The sequence below is a fragment of the Wyeomyia smithii genome, chromosome 1, assembly GCF_029784165.1.
Source record: "Wyeomyia smithii strain HCP4-BCI-WySm-NY-G18 chromosome 1, ASM2978416v1, whole genome shotgun sequence".
Lineage (NCBI taxonomy): Eukaryota > Metazoa > Arthropoda > Insecta > Diptera > Culicidae > Wyeomyia > Wyeomyia smithii.
Window position 1 is genome coordinate 155,593,720 of NC_073694.1, and position 17,740 is coordinate 155,611,459.

Here is a 17,740-nt window from a genome sequence, read left to right on the forward strand (position 1 = left end):
GATGTTGTCATTCCGATAAAACCAATCATTTCAAAAGATATAAACAAATCGCAAGAAATCAATGAATTAGAAATGTTTAAATTATTAAATTGAACACTAAAATAGGCGAGACGTAGTTTGCCGGGTCAGCTAGTGTAAAATAAAAATCTAAGAACGGATAAAGTGAAAAATATGTAATATATTATCATATAATATATTTTGAATTGTAATAAATCAGTTAGTTTCCAATGGATTTCCTCCGTTCTTGCAGCAATCGATTGAAAAATCTTCTATGTATTCTCTCAAATGCAGATAATTGTGATTTGATTATTCGAACTGTTGTCCTATTGAAAATTGTCAAGCCTTGTTAAAACTCGAAATTCGACCTCACTTTGGTCGTGTGTTTTAAGAGCAAGTGAAGTAGTAAAAAGCAAGGAAAGTAATGAAAAGCTTAGATACATCAGCCGGCACTTTCTCCAAAGAAAAATTGCCTCAGTCGATAGCAACAGCCATTGCCTTAATCTGAACACACGTGACTTGCAAGTGCATAATTATCGTGGTTTTTCTGGCTCATTTGTCATAGCGTGCATTCGGTCCGATACACCCGACAATGGCGTCGGGTGTGAATAACTTCCTAGACCCCGGTGGGGGTTCAGGTAACAAAATCGATAGATCTCATACGGTGAGGATAATCCCCAGTTGGATGGATCCTAGAAACGAATGTGGCCGACTCTCTATTCTTCGCCTTGGGTCCTTCCTTAAAATCCTTTCCTGATCAGAACCTCCATTGAAAAAAGTGTTAGCGGCAGAATTGAAGGTGCGTTCACAGAGAACCAGGAAAAAATGTATGCTTTGGAAGTTCGCAATGAAAAACAGGTTGAAAAGTTACTTTAATTTAATACGTTACTTGATGGAACAAAGGTTAAAATTTGTGAAAACACAAGTACAATCATTGCGACAATCGGCGATACAACAATTCCTGAATAAATTGAATTTGGATATGTGAGATGCAAGTCAAGATCTTATTACCCAAGCCCCATGCAATGCTTTCAGTGTTGGTCATTTGGCCACACTCGGATGCGATGCCAGCAGACTCAAGAAAAATGCGGAAACTGTTTTCAGATACATACTTTAGATGATAAAAACAAATGTTATCAATTAGAATTCTGCAGTAGATGTAACTCCGATTCTCACCCACTATCAAGTGAACAATGTTCCACCTATATAACGGAAAAGGAAATACAACACATTGAGGTAGACTCGGAAGTTTCATACCCGATGGCCAGAAAAATGTTAGAATCTCATAAAAACACAAGTTCGTTCAATGGAGTAGCAACCGATGGAGAAGAACAAATAATTTCCAACCTAATCTCAAAGCTCAAGAAATTGAAAATAGAAATCATTAATAAAGATCGCAGAATTAGTTAACTAAAATCGTCATCTAGTACGACAACTAGGCTGGAACTCATACATGGCACTATGGAAGACCTGGTAGCTGGAAACATACAACTCAATGCGAAGGAAAACAAGAAAGATCACGAAATCAGTGTTTTACGAAAAATTCTCTTAGAAAGTAAAATACGCAACTAATTGCCTATATGAAAACCTAAAAACCTGAACAACAGATTCCTGAAAAAAACTTCGCGTCAACCAAACAAATTACCAAGTTATCTCTTAAACAACAGCAACCAAAACAACAAAAACCTAAGAAAAAGCACACAAACGTTATTACTGAAATGCACACTAAAAGAAATATGCAAATAGAAATTAGAAACACTAAAGTCAAAATAACCCGTTTAGCAAGAAAAGAATTTCTTAGCGAGTCGACACATCTGATGACTCAATCAGTAAGGACAACGCCGAATATCTAGATGCTATTCCGATGGTAACGTAACTAACTAATCTGTACAAAGTTTTGCTTTCTTTCTTTTTTTGAAAATCGAATATCACTACAAAATCTAAACATATAAAAATACAGCTCTGTCTGTCTGTCTGATTCATATAGGCTTGGAAACTACCGAACCGATCGGCGTGAAATTTTGTGTATAGGGGTTTTAGGGGCCGGAAAAGGTGACTAAGATAGTTCGAGACCCCTCCCCTTTCTAGAAGGAAGGGGTCCCACACAAATGAAACACAAATTTCTGCACATCTCGAAAACTAACCAAGCAAATGGAACCAAATTTGGCATGTGGATGTTTTTAGGAGTAACAAATATGTCCATGTTGATTCGATACCCTTCTCTCTTCTGGAAGGGAGGGGTCCCATACAAATGAAACACAAACTTCTGCACATCTCGAGAACTAACCAAACAAATGGAACCAAATTTGGTAGGTGAATGTTTTTAGGAGTAACAAATATGTCCATGTTGGTTGAACACCCTTCCCTCCTCTGAAAGGGAGGGGTCCCATACAAATGAAATACAAATTTCTGCACATCTCGAGAACTAACCAAGTAAATAGAATTAAATTTGGTAGGCAGGTGTTTTTAGGGGTAACAAATATATCCATAATGGTTTGACACCCCTCCCTCTTCTACAAGGGAGGAGTCCCATACAAATGAAATGCGAATTTCGCACAGCTCAAGAACCAATCAACCAAATACAACAAAATTTGGTATGTGAATGTTTATAGAGATAACAAATATGTCCATAGTGGTTCGACACCCCTACCTCTTCTGTGAGGGAGGGGTTCATAACAAATGAAATACAAATTTCTGCTTATCTCGAGAACTAACCAACTAAATGGAACCAAATTTGGCAGGTGATTGTTTTTAGGGGTAACAAATATGATGGTTTGACACCCCTCTCTCTTCTATAAGGGAGGGGTCCCATACAAATGAAACTCAAATTACGCACAGCTCGAGAACCAATCAAGCAAATATAACCAAATTTGGCAGGTGAATGTTTTTAGGTGTAACAAAAATGTCCATAATGTTTCGACACCCTTCCTTCTTCTGGCATGTCTCCAAATACCATTTCGAAATCCAAGATGGTGACTTCCCGTTTTTGAAAAATAGCGGCAAATGACCTTATACCACCAAACATGGGTATTTCCGGAATTGTTATGGTGCACTGAAGCCACAAATCGACCTCAGACAACATTTCGAATTGTAAGATGGCGACTTCCGGTGTCTGGAAAACAGCCGAAAATGATCAAATACAAGCCAATATGAGTGTTTCTTTAACCAGATTGACGCTCAGAGGCCAAAAATTGTCTCCTAATGCCATTCTGAAATCCAAGATGGCGACTTCCAGTTTCTGAAAAGCAGTGGCAAATGACCAAATACCACCCAATATGGGTATTTCCGGAATTGTTATGATGCACTGAAGTCACAAATCGACCTATCAACTTCAGACAATATTTTGAATTGTAAGAAGGCGACTTCCGGTGTCTGAAGAAAGGCCGAAAATGACCAAATACTACCCAATATGAGTGTTTCTTCAATATGGATATTTCCGGGATTGTTATGATGCACTGAAGCCACAAATCGACCTTAGACAATTGAATTGAATTGAATTGAATTTGAATTGTAAGTTGGCGACTTCCGGTGTCTGGAAAACAGCCTAAAATGATCAAATACCACTCAATATGAGCGTTTCTTTAACCAGATTGACGCACGGAGGCCCGAAATTATTTTGAAATCCAAGAAGGCGACTTCCGGTGTCCGAAAAACAGCCTAAAGTTACCAAATACCACCCAATATGAGTATCTCCGGAACCAGAATGGTGCGAAAATTGACCTCAGACACCATTATGAATTGTAAGATGGCAGCTTGCGGCCGAAAATGGCCGATTTCCATACAAAATGAGTATCTTCGGAACCAGAATGATACACAGGAGCTAGCATCGACCACAGACACCATTTTGAATTCGAAAATGGTGACATCCGGTTTCTGGAAAACAGCCGAAAATGACCAAATAACACCCAATATGGGTGTTTCTTAAACCAGAATGACGCTCAGGGGCCAGAAATTGTCTCCAAATGCCATTTTAAAATCCAAGATGGCGACTTACGGTTCCGGATCACCGGATCCAGAATGATGCAAGGAGCTATAAATTGACCTTAGACAACAGTTTGAATTGAAAAATGGCAACTTCTATAAAATAGCCGAAACTAACCGAATACTACTACATATGGATAAGTCCGTAATCGAAATGATGTAAAGAAGCCAAGCATTGACCCTGGACACCATTTTGAATTAGAAGATGCTCACTTTCAGTTTGTGGAAAACAACGAAAATAACTGAAATGCACCCAATATATATCCGGAATAGAGGTCATGTACAAAAGCCAAAAGTTGAGGATGTTGCCATTCCTATAAAACCTATCATTTTTAAACGATATAATCCAATCGCAAGGAATCAATAAATTTGAAATGTTTAAAATTATTAAATTAAACACTAAAATAGGCGGGACGAAGTTTGCCGGGTCAGCTAGTGTATTATAAAATTATATTTATATTAAATTGCAAAAAATAATCACCAAAGTGACGAATGACTAAATGTTAAAGTCACTAATTTATTACTTCCTAACGACACTAAAATGCATAATCAAACCTTGAAAATTATGCTAGCAACTGAATACTATTGAAAATGGTCAATCTTTGTTGAAAACATAGACTTCGATTGATCTGATTGGTTGTTTAATGATTGCTTTCCCTATCACGGTCGACAGAATTATAGATCTAGTAAGTCGGGAAAATACTGTTTGGCCCACATAATAGCCTGTTTGTACCCAAACTAGTCATATTAGTTCTTAGCAGCGACTAGAACAGTCCTTACTTAGCAGCAGCAGTGTCAGCGGATGGTAATGGCAGCGGACAGCAGCAGCAGTAGTAGCGGGTATCAGCAGCGATAGTGGCAAGGCCAGTTGATGCAGCAGCACTTTCTCTAGCAAAGTGTTGCCTTTGTGCGGTAGCGGTCCTCATAAGGACAATAAATTATTGAAGATTTAATATTTTGCCGTTTTGCGCTAGAATTAAGAGTACAATCACAGACAAACAGACGTGCCACTTCGAAGAAAAATCCTGAAAAATTTTCGTCTTTATTCGAAACGTTACACTCATGCGCCACAATGTGAGTTTATTGCCTTCTAGCTTATTTTCGTAAAAAGGTTTTTGTCTTTGCTAATGGGTGTGCGTGCTTGCTTAAATCAACACCATCGGCATAAAAGACGGTTTTTGTCTTTGATAATGAATGTGCACGCTTGCTTATGGCGACACTAGAGGCATTACTACTACCCACTGAACAAAATTTCAAAATAAATGTTATTTTTTGGTCGATGTTTGTCTGTTTGTCTGTGTTTCAATTTTCAAAGGAAAACATTCTTTCAGTTACTTAAATAACTTCCACAACTGCCGTGAGATAAAAAAGTGACGTAACTGCCATTTTTTGAATATGGGGTTTTTATGCCAATTTGTTTGTTATTATGTTGGCATTTCCCTTTTAGATGTTACTTATTCATATGTTGCATAGAAACTAGAAAACAAAGTGACGTATGCACCATTTTAATACAAAAGTGACAAGAAACCCGTTCGTTTTTGGGTCGTATTGGAACACTTATCAAATGGATTTACGTCAGAATGTCATACCACGGCAAACGAGGCAGTGCGTGTGTTTAATTGAGGCGTGCTAGAAACGACCCTATAACGAGAAATAGAAGACGGTGGTACGATATTTTTTCAAGCTTTCCAATAAATTTCTCATTGAGCGTCCTTGGAGAATGAAACTGAATTATGAGAGTAGGTTATGTTCTCATTTAATTCCACTATTTACGTGTAAAATTGGTAACCTAGGTAACCACAACAGTGCTGTAGATTTATGTCAATTATGTTGGAATAATTCAACATTTTCAGTATGATTCTTTCGTGTTAACAGAAACTGATTTGGCAACTTTTGATTTTCTTCAACGCAGTGGAAACAGATGAAAATACATGCAGTTGAAATTTAGGATTTGTAAAAATTCATCTCATATATTTCTTCTAATTACAGCTTGTTTTTGGAAATCTGAGGTGAACATTTTTGAGATTAAAGTATTCTTAGTGCAATGATTTTGTTTAGTGAATAAAATCAAAAATGGTCCGCTTATGATGAAAAAACTTTGGTTGGCTGCTGAACGAGTCCCGTTGTAGCCGTATAGAACAATGCGCGGATTTTGTTTTCTGAGGTAAGTGATGAGTTTTCGAGTGCAGATGCCGACTATAATATCAAATTTAGAGCTTTTAAGTGAGTTTTTGAGGATTCTACTTGATGAGAAATCTAAAGTGAATTAAGAAGAATCCATTCTATGGATGAACAGATTGGTTTAGTTAGAAAATATGTGTTTTTTCCTTTTTTCAATGGTGTTTTCAAGTTGTATGACATGAATTTATGGGCTGAGATGTATAATGGAGCAGTTTCTCTAGTTTACTTCGCCGAAACACCAAATCGGAGACTTCGGAGATTGCAGCTTCAATTCCCGCCTAGACGAACCGCTTTTCTGTCTAAGTCTACATCATACTTTTTGTTCTCGTTCGTTTTTCGCATGCTCGTGAAATCACATCCATTGCTCAATTTATTTGAAATCGCATTTTGCCGCAGTTTTACCTGTTGCTGTTCGATCCAGTTCCCAGTAAGTCATCCTTTGCAACAGTGATTCGCAAGGCCATTAAGAATGAATTGTTGCATACTAGCTTTAAAACAAGACTACCGCTGTCGAAAAATGGACGCCAAGAAAAAAATATTGCGTAGTTTTTATCACTGTCAGGAACGTTTCAGTTAGTGGCAGGAAGAAACATCAACTTCTTCAAATTTGGGGTTTTGAGACGCTTAGTGCCAATGATGTTTTACAATAGTGACATCGGCAAGTTTGTTTATTTTATCGTCATTTTGCAGTACCGAAAAGCGGTTAACTTTGATAACTTTTTACAGTGCAACTTAAGTATATGACTCTTCAATGTATTTCTCCGGGTTTCGCATTTAAAAAAAAAAGAAGTACTGGATATACAGATCGGACTCGATTATATATAGTCTTCGATTTTTTTCCACTATATATAATCGAATTTTATATATAATCGAATCAGAGAAAAAATGTTTTATATTAATTTTTTATAAATGATTTGTTGTTTTCAAATAAATAAGAAGAATTTTATTTTCGATTCATCCCCCTAGAAGTCAGAAAACACATTTCTTACTAAAAAATACATATCTTGTAGTTTTTCCTGATGTAATTGCAGTCAAATGTAAAGAAAAATTATTAAAAAAAAACTATAAAAGTATATGGGTATACGAAGTGTACATGCCACATGGACACGACTATCACAGATTTTGTTCAAAGTTGGGGGAATTATTCATCTACTGCCTCTTTGGAAAAATCCCAATTTTGGTGTCGATTGGAGTACCCCCCGCTCTCCAGGACCCCCCTCTCTGTTGCAAAGTCGCGCCATTTTTGTCAAAAATCTCTTTTTTTCCTTACAATTCATAGACGTAAGATGTCCGAAAAATACCGAAAGATGATTTTTGAAGAAAATAAACCAAGGAATCCACAAAAAATATAAGTTTTGACCGGAAGTGTTAGATAAATTATCTTTGTATTTGAAAACTAAATCTACATATTTTGGCAAATGCAGCCATTTTTATTTTAAATTCGATAGCTTCATCGTATTTCTTGGAAAATTTCACATAAAAAACAACTATCATCCCGAGGTAATATGGGCCAATCTCGAGATATAACATTTTTACGAAAAAAGTTTTAAATTTCGTAATTATTTTATTTTATAATTTATAGACGTAAGACACCCGAAAAATAGTGATAGGTGAATTTTGAGGAAAATTAGCCAAGGAATCCAGAAAAAATATTATTTTTGCCGGGAGTGTTGCCAGATCGATTATTTTTGTATTTTAAAATTAAATTTGCATTTTTTGGCAAATTCAGATAAGTTTATTTGAAATTTGATGGTTTCATCGTGTTTCTCAGAAAATTTTACGTAAAAAGCACTTACCACTCCGTGGTAATATGAGCCAATCTTGAGATATAACATTCGGAATATTTTCGTAAAAATGCCATATCTCGAGATTGGTTCATATTACCACGGGATGATAAGTGTTGCCAAAAAATGCAAATTTAGTTTTAAAATACAAAAATTATCTATCTGGCATTACTTCCGGTCAAATATAATATTTTTTCTGGATTCCTTGGTTTATTTTCCTCAAAATTCACCTATCTATGTTTTCCGGCTGTCTTACGTCTATAAATTGTAAAAAAGTTAAAGGGTATGTGCTTGAGTTCACAAACGTAGGCTTGCCGTGGGATTATGGTGGGTGTAAAAATTTATTTTTGTCATAGCCATAGTATATAACACACAACAAACGTACAAATACCATACACAATAATCCATGAACATTTCACAAAAAACCACATACACCTATCATAAACCACAGCATACAAATACCAATACCCACATAAATTGCCCGTAAATGCATAACAGTCCCAAGTAATTTCTTATTACTTTTCGCTTGAACCTCAAAAACATCTTCACAACCCGGTGCTCTAAAAAAATCGCAAGAAAATGCTTTTTGTGACTAAATTGATTAGAAAAATATGTAACAAATAAACGCAAAACAAGCTCAGTACTGAAAATAACTAGCATAAAATTATGGTCACTCTCATAGAAATACCAATTTAAGTACTAATAGGAAAAATAATTTACTTGTTGCCTATACTAGTGATGGGAAATATCGCCCAAAACGGACATCGATAACAATCGATAATTCCGGGGCTTCTATCGATATTATCTATAAGTATCGATAATTTGACAGCTAACGTTTGCGGTAAAAAAAAAGTTTTCAGATGGTGATGAAAAAAAAACTATGACAGATAGTTGAGTTGGATAAATTTCCCATGGAAGGTTACCATGTTATAAAATATTACGTCCTTGCGTGCAGTCTTCCAGCAGTTAACCGGAACATTCGCCATGGCGGACGAAAACATGCGTGTAGCCATGTTTTTTAGCTCTTTCTTCGTTTTTTTATTAATTCCTCCTCCGTTTTCGCGACAAAATTTTTGGAATAGATCTTGCGCTTCGCGTTTGCCCAGAAATTCTCGATGGGAAGCAGGTGGGGGACAATGGGCAGATTCGCCGACTTCGGTACCACATCCTCCAACGATCGCTTCGAGTAGTTGATCGACGTCAAATCTTGCCAGGACACCGTATCTTCGCGCTTATGGTATTTCTTGATGAACGACGCAACTTCTGTCAGGCACTTCGTACTATAAATTTCCCCGTTCACGGCCAGCCCGGAGCGAAAGAAGAGCAACTTTGACATCCCTTTCTCGCTGATTGTCAGCCACAACCGCACCTTCTTGGGGAACTTGGTCTGTGAAATAAACTTTACCTCGGTGCTCACTTCCTTCATGGGGGAGGTAAAATACGAAGAGCCCTGCTAGTCGTTGCCATCCAGGGTGAGATAGGTCTAGTCGTCCAATACCACTGCCGCGTCGCGATTCGCCGGGAAAATCGACTTGACCATCTTATCCAACCGCTGTCGCTGCGTCATTGCCTGCAGCTCCGAGACCAGTGGACGGGACTGCCGCTTCCTGCATGTATGTCCACGTCTCCAGATGCTTTTTCACTGTTTTAGAGCATGCACCAACCTCTCGGCCAAGTGCACGCTGCGATTAAGCCACGTTTCCCTCGGTCTTCCTCTTCAGCACCGTTTGAAGCTTCTTGTCGCTCAGGGTCGTTGGCCGTCCGGAACCGGGCTTTCTTTCGATGCTCTGATCATTGTCCAATAGTGTCAAGATGTTGTAGATGCCAGAACCGGCATACCCGGCGTCCACAAAGTGCCGCACGATGTCCGTTTTAAACGCGGCGGGGTACCGTTCTTTGAACGTGCACACTTCTGAACGGAGTAGCTTCACTTTTTTCGCCATCACAGTTAGAGTTTGACTGATAGAGCTGTCAAATTTTTTTCGCTAGCTCATGGGTTACTATGAGTGATGATGCATGAGTAGTTTCGTCAGTGCTATTAAAGGTAAACCCATGAAATATTGGCAATTTTTGCCTATTTTTTTACCGCAAACGTTATTCGACAAATGCAATTTTGCTATATAAATTTGTTAAAAACAGAAACAGTGAGGGCCCAAACGGAATGGATACGTTTGCGTTGCGTTGACGTCAATGTGACAGTGAATGTATGAGCTAACTGTCAAATTGCCGCAAACGCATCCGCAACGTATCCATTGTGTTAAAAATGAAAATTCAAACAACCGGACGAGTTAAACAGTTTGTTTTGGAAAGTCTTCGAGTTTTACGCCGGGAGTGCTTTCTACGGAGTAGTTTCAAGCCGAAGTTCACTTTGAAGGGTGTATAATAAGGGAAATAATTGAAGCAGGCAAAATTCTGTCAATTTTTAAACGTCCAAAACTTCACGAAAAATTAATCAATTCTGACAAAAAAGGTTTCATTTTACTGGAAAACTGCCCTAGTTTCCCAGTATTACTAGAAAACTGGACGTGACCAAGGGTCACTGGAAATGTTTCGGATTTCCGGAGTGTGTGCCAAAGTGTACATTTTTGCAACGCGTAGAACTTTTTCTGACATTCTGTTTCACTTAGGTTTATATGTTGTCAATAAATCAGAATTTGTTTCGGGTTCATTGGTAGCCAAAGATTGAAAATTCGCCAAGGAATCATTCAAGTATGAATTTATTAAGTATGGGTGTTGATTTTGGCGGTTTTTTTTTCTGTTGGGTACTAGTTTTCTTTGAGCTTGCAGCACTCTAGCAGAATTCAATCGCACATTGTGGGTGTGTAGGTCTTATTAAACCAAGCAACTTTGCGAATTTGCGTTTGAAAATTTATCTGGATTAACATTTAAAAAGGTCAGATTATTTTCACGCGGATTTTCTCTGAAAGGTTATTTATGCAGATTTTCAAATTAACGTGGTTTTTTACGCGAACTTTTGAATTAAAGCGGCTTATCAAGAATAACATGTTTTTTTTCACGAGGCATGTAACCCCCGCGTAAGAAAACCTAACTGTATTTGAACCTTTTTCTTATGAATCAATATATCTTTGTAAAAATTATCTGAACTTTCCTTCAAAAATATAAAAAATGAGTTAAAGACCCTACTCTGAAAAAAATATTATTTTAAAAACAAAAAATTATTTTAGAAAATATCGGTGATCTCAGATTTTTTTAAATGAAGTATTTTAGATAGACAATTTAGTTGCCTAAAACGTTCTATGCGTTGCAAAAATGTACACTTTGACACACACTCTTGAAATCCGAAACAATTTCGGTGTAGGTTGGTCACACCAAGTTCCCAAGTAATACTAATATAATACTGTTTTCCAGTGAAATGAAACCGGTTATCAAAATTGATTCATTTTTCGTAAAGTTCTGGCCATTTAAACTTAGAGAGAATTTTATTTATCCCAATTATTTTGTCTATCCCATGTATAAATCAAGATACTTTTTTGGCGCAACAATTTCGTTGATTTGGATTTTTAGTGGAACTAAACATTGTCTGTTGGGTAACAGATACTTTCAACTTAAACAATTCCAAGTTAAACTAAACAATTACCAGAGAATTGCCAATAGACTGCCGCTATGCATGTCCATCATATTATAAGAGTTGGCAAGCCAAAGAAAATGCATTTTATTACAATTTCGTATTATTGCTTTTGATGAGATGGTGCAAAAAGTTTGGATATTTTTTTTAAAGTTCTCCAGTGCTGAGTTGTCGAATTCACCTGTTCTTAGGAAACTAAAAACTATAAATACCTTTTTAGTCACCATTATTTCTCAGAAACTCAGTGACACCCGGGGCGAACCTTTACACCACCCCCAACAATGCTAAATCTTGTCGAATAGCAGCACCCAACAAATAGCTAGCGGCAAAAGCAACTCCTGGGGTAGGGTAGGTTCTTTTGGGTCTCCTCCAGTAACCAGCCGCACTGACTTGTGCTCCCCCTTATAATATCGATAATTATCGTTAACGTCAAAAAATTAACGATTATATCGATGACCAGCATTTATCGATATTATCGATAAGTATCGATAAGTTTCCCATCACTAACCTATACAAGTATTCTGTCATAAATATATTTACCTCGGATAAATGCATTTTTGCACACACATGTTATACACATACACGTAATAAACACACACGCTATACACACACATACTACTCTCTCTCTCTCTCACACACACACTACTCACACACACACTACTCAAACACACACACTACTCACACACACACACTACTCACACACACACACTACTCACACACACACACTACTCACACACACACTACTTACATACACACTACTCACACACACACTAACACACACACACACTAACACACACACACACATACGCACACTAACACACACACACACGCACACTAACACACACACACGCACACTAACACACACACGCACACTAACACACACACGCACACTGCTCACACACACACACGCACACTACTCACACACACACTACTCACACACACACTACTCACACACACATACTACTCACACACACACTACTCACACACACACTACTCACACACACATACTACTCACACACACACACACACTACTCACACACACACACACTACTCACACACACACTACTCACACACACACACTACTCACACACACACTACTCACACACACATACACGCACACACACATTAACACACACGCACACTAACACACACACACACACACGCACACTAACACACACACACGCACACTAACACACACACACACACGCACACTAACACACACACACACGCACACTGCTTACACACACACACGCACACTACTCACACACACACTACTCACACACACATACTACTCACACACACACACACACACACACACACTACTCACACACACACACACTACTCACACACACACACTACTCACACACACACACTACTCACACACACATACACGCACACACACATACACACACGCACACACACATACGCACACACGCACAAACACATACACACACGCACACACACATACACACACGCACACACACATACGCACACACGCAAAAACACATACACACACGCACACACGTTACTTACACATATACACCCGCTACTTACACACACACACGTTACTTACACATACACACACACACACACACGTTACTTACACATACACACACACACGTTACTTACACACACACACACACACACACACACACACACGTTACTTACACATACACACACACACGTTACTTACTACTTACTTACACACTTACACACATACACGCACACGCCACTTACACATACACACACGCTATTCACACACCCATACATACACACACGCTATTCACACACCCACACGCTACTCAGCCACACACGCTTGATATACGACACAGTATACCTACACTATCGGCAGCACACAAACGGCTTCCAAGTCTTCCAATGGTCCCCTCCAACGGCTGCCAATAGTCCCCAGTGCCGTTCACGTCCAATTTTGGGCTGTATTCCACAATGATATCTGAATTAGATTACCGCTGGTGGGGTCCAACTCAGATCGAAGGGAAGCCGTACTGTTCGCCTTGACGGTCGACCAGGGAATGATCTTCTCTCAACAAGGAATGCCCTTTTATAGCGTCACTCAGTGTGGGGAACTTGGGTGATTGGGGGAAGAACCAATCACGTGGAAGCATCTCTGCCTTCTTTCTTCGTCGCTTATCTTGGGTGATGAATGCGATGCCAATTGGCTGGCATTGCTAGCCAATGACTGAATGAGTGAAATCATCAAGTCTGCGTTAGGAAAATATACCAATTTTCACGAAGAAATAAGGAAATGGTAACTAAAATTATCATGTTATACAAATCTTGTATATTTTAGCTTTCCAAAGGTATATTAACAATTGAAATCGGAACAGTTGTTTGAGCGCTATTAGCATCTAAAATCTTCCATTCCGCCAACCAAAAACGTTACATGTTCAATCCATTTTTCACAGAATGTACCTTAGTATAGTAAAGAAAGACGTAGTCCCACGTCAAAACAGCTAAGAAAGGCGTGCAATTCTCAGTCCAACTGCAGCATACAGAAAAACGAATGCTTTTTGAAAGAAAAAAAATCTCATTTTTTCTATCTTAAGCACATCTCAAACAAATAAAGAGATAGTAGAACTATGAATTATTGATGCAAGTATCATAATTAATTCTGAGTTGAACTCTATGGTATAGGTATGTGTCTTCTTTAATTTTTTTTAGTTGAAATATAATGTAACACTCAAGCTAACCCCCCCCCCTCCCCCATATGTCACAATAATCGAAACCCCTCTCCCCCTGACATCATTTATGAATGGCTACCTAGTGAGCAAGCAAGGTTACTGAATCTTCTGGTGCATAAACTGTCGAAATCGGATTATGATTGTAAAAGGTACAAGATTTTATTAAAGTGTGGTTAAAGGTAAAGTTTTCCTATCCTAAACACCCTCATAACACGATTCTTCACTTTTGAAAATTAATTTTCCAGGATTCCCTATCAAGGACCGATTTCGATATGAAAACCCTAAAGAATGTATGCGAACTAATGTGTCAGTCGGGAGTTTCCAGTTTCAAGAATTCTTCAAAGAAAAAACTTTGTTATTTTTTTGGTACAAGTGTTTTTGTTGTTATGTCTTAAACTTTGAAACACGAGGTTATAAGGAAGTGTTTCTCGCTGTTTCAAATGTAGAAATCAACGTTCTACTACTGGTCCAAAGGCAACGTTTCATTAGAGATCAAAGTATATAATCTTAACCGTCACGAATCAAGCCACACCTTGGTCACTTGGCAAGGGGAGGAGTAAAAGCGTAGCATCTAAAGTTTAAAACGACTTCTGCACAGAACGATAGCATCGCATTGCATTAAAGTTAACGGGTAATGCCTGATTAACTCCACAATCGCGACATCCGCTAAGCCTGGCCGTGCGATGTTTCGGCTTTCTTTCCCCACCCTGAAAGTCCAATCTTCCGGAACAGCTGAAGGAGGTTACCGTGTCGTAAAAAGGGCGCAGTACAGTGCGCACGGGCGAGGAGTGACAAAACTTTTCGCCGGAAAGAAATTTGAAGTCACATAAAACTGGTATCTTTCGAGCGGAAAATGTTCTTGCGTTTGGGCACGACTAGGCGAACCAACCGCCGCCGTGCCACTTTCAACCATTTATGAAGAAAAATTACACCAACTCTTGCCGAACAGCAGATGCTACCGCGCTCGCTTCGGTTGGCCGAATTCGATTCCTTTTTTTTCGCTGCTTTTGCTGAACTCGATTTGTGTCCCACTTTTCATGCGTCAGCGCCATCCAGCCGTGTTTGCTCGCCCGTTTTTAGTCCTGATGCTATCCCGTTGCTGGCCACGTTTCTCAGCTGGGTTGGGGATGATCAGTTGAAGTGTCTCTTAACTGGATGCTTGTTGATAAAAATAGAAAAACTCTGTGTGGCTGCTTTCATATTAACAACTGGAATAAATAGCTATTGATATCCACCAGACCGCGTTTAAATTCTATTTAGGCCAATCGATCCATTGCTTGGACTTCAAAGGTAAATATTTTCAGAAGAATATTCCAATGTTAGTACTTCACCGTCCTGTCGTAAGCCAACTTGAGTAACCCCAGGCTCGCTGGCAGCTGGAAAACTTTGGTTGCGCTTAAGTTAGACGTAATCTTCCAGCTCGCTGCGCCCACTTCCAAGAACTGTAAATGTTCTTTCCTTTTGTTTCAGCCTGTGGCGGGCGGACGACGCGTTCTGGTCTCCATTTTCCAATTCATCCCCCCTCTCTCTGGGAGGGGAGACTTTACCGCTCCAAGGGAATCGCACAAGTTTTTCTTTATTTCGCACTGTCATCACATTCAATTTTGCCAAGGACATTGTTGAAACAAGTGTTTGGAATATTTCGTCGTATTTCTTTTTTTTTTTTTGAGCGAGTGACGGGTTGTTTCGGGAGCAGCAGTATGACATACACGGAGTTTTGTTTGATTAATTTTTCAACCGGGCGTAGTTCCGGTCACGAGAGCGAGCGCGATTCAAGTACTCCAACGGGTTTGCCAACATTGAGCCGTTTACACATCTTGTTGACACATTCGACAGTTTTAGAGTGTTTTCGTTTCTGACAGGTAAAAGATCATTTCTAAAATGTATTCTCTTTAAACATGAAACAGATCGGAAATCGGTAAATTTCTGCTAACTGAATTGCGACTATGTTTATATTTCGTGTAAAATTTAGTCGTTCCTTCACATCTGTTCCATTGCTGTTAGCAAAATACAAGCACCGTACCCTCGGGTACAAACATCAACATCACGGCGGTGTTTCCGGTTAAACAGTTCCTGGTTTCTGTGTGCGTGTAACGGGCAACTAAAATAGCAGGAGCGACGACGACGACGGCAAGGACGATGGTACCGACAGCAACGACAATGTGGTCTTTAATTTCGTCACACTTATTGCATACATTTTACATTATTTAAATTACATTTGAGCATCCTCGCGCGCAGTCGTTTTTCCGGCTTTCGTCGTCGGACGGCACGAAAGGTTCGCGTATGGTTGATGTTTTAGAGTGCTTTCGCGGAATCCTGATGTGCTAAACTGAGCGCGCTACCACTCCTTTTTCGCTCTCCTATCCGCTAGAATTGCGACAATCTTTCACTTTATTGTCATTGTTTGTTTAAGTGCGCAAATTTGCATGTAATTTTTGAAATTGTTTTTTTTTCTCTGAATTGCGTTCCTGAATGGGTGGGAAGCTCCGTCGACCAACTTTCGCTCGGGTACACTTTTTACGTTTGACAACCAGTAAAAGCGAGAACAGAGAAAAAAAATACGGGCTGACAATTTAGCATCGCGGAGGATGGAGGGATTTTTTAACCTTAATCAAGGCTTTAAATGGCAATGACGGCGGATACGGTTTCGCTGTGCGTTGATGGAACACGTGGTGATGGTAATGGTAGCGAATGGCGATGACTTTCATTACCGCCGTATCATGTTACCATCAATCGGGAGCTGTGTGTCAGAGAAAATTTCCTCTGCCGGGATGTTGGTTGTCACGTCTGAAGGTTAATTTAAACTCGAGAACAAAATGATAGACGGTTATTTTTTTAATATACCAGTGAATTAGCAAAATAAACATATTTGTTGTTTGAGTTCGCACGTTACCGTTGATTCGTTCGGGTTCAACCACTGGAAATGGAAAAAAAAAACAAATGCACTCCAAAAGCTTAAACCGGTAAAATGAAAGATTATAGCTATTCAACCATTCTCATGAATTTTGGTGCCCCTAGCCATTACCAAAATACGTGAGATTTCGTATAGTAATTGCTCGCCGGGTTCGTCGTTTAACGTTATATTTATGAAAAACCTCATTTAAGTCCCTGAAAAAAGGTTAGTGGCTAGGGACACCAAAATTCACAGAAATGGTAGAATAGCTATAATGTTTCATTTTTCCCGGTTTGAGCTTTTGGAGTGCACCTGTGTTGACCAGAATTATCCACGCATCAAATGCAGATAATTGTAATTCGATTATGCATACTATTTTACTGTTGAAAATTTTCAAGCCTTGTTAAAACGCAAATTTTCTAACACGGTCGACAGAATACTACAACTAGTTAACCGGGAATAGTAACTTTGGCCTATATAAGAGCCTTACTCTATTCAAACAAATCGTCAACATTTTCTGCTAGCGTGGCGATCGTTTTTTTGTGCTTTTCGCTTCGGAAGCGATAACTACGAATACCTTGAAGTGCCTTCTGTATGGGCTGACCAGATTTTCTCG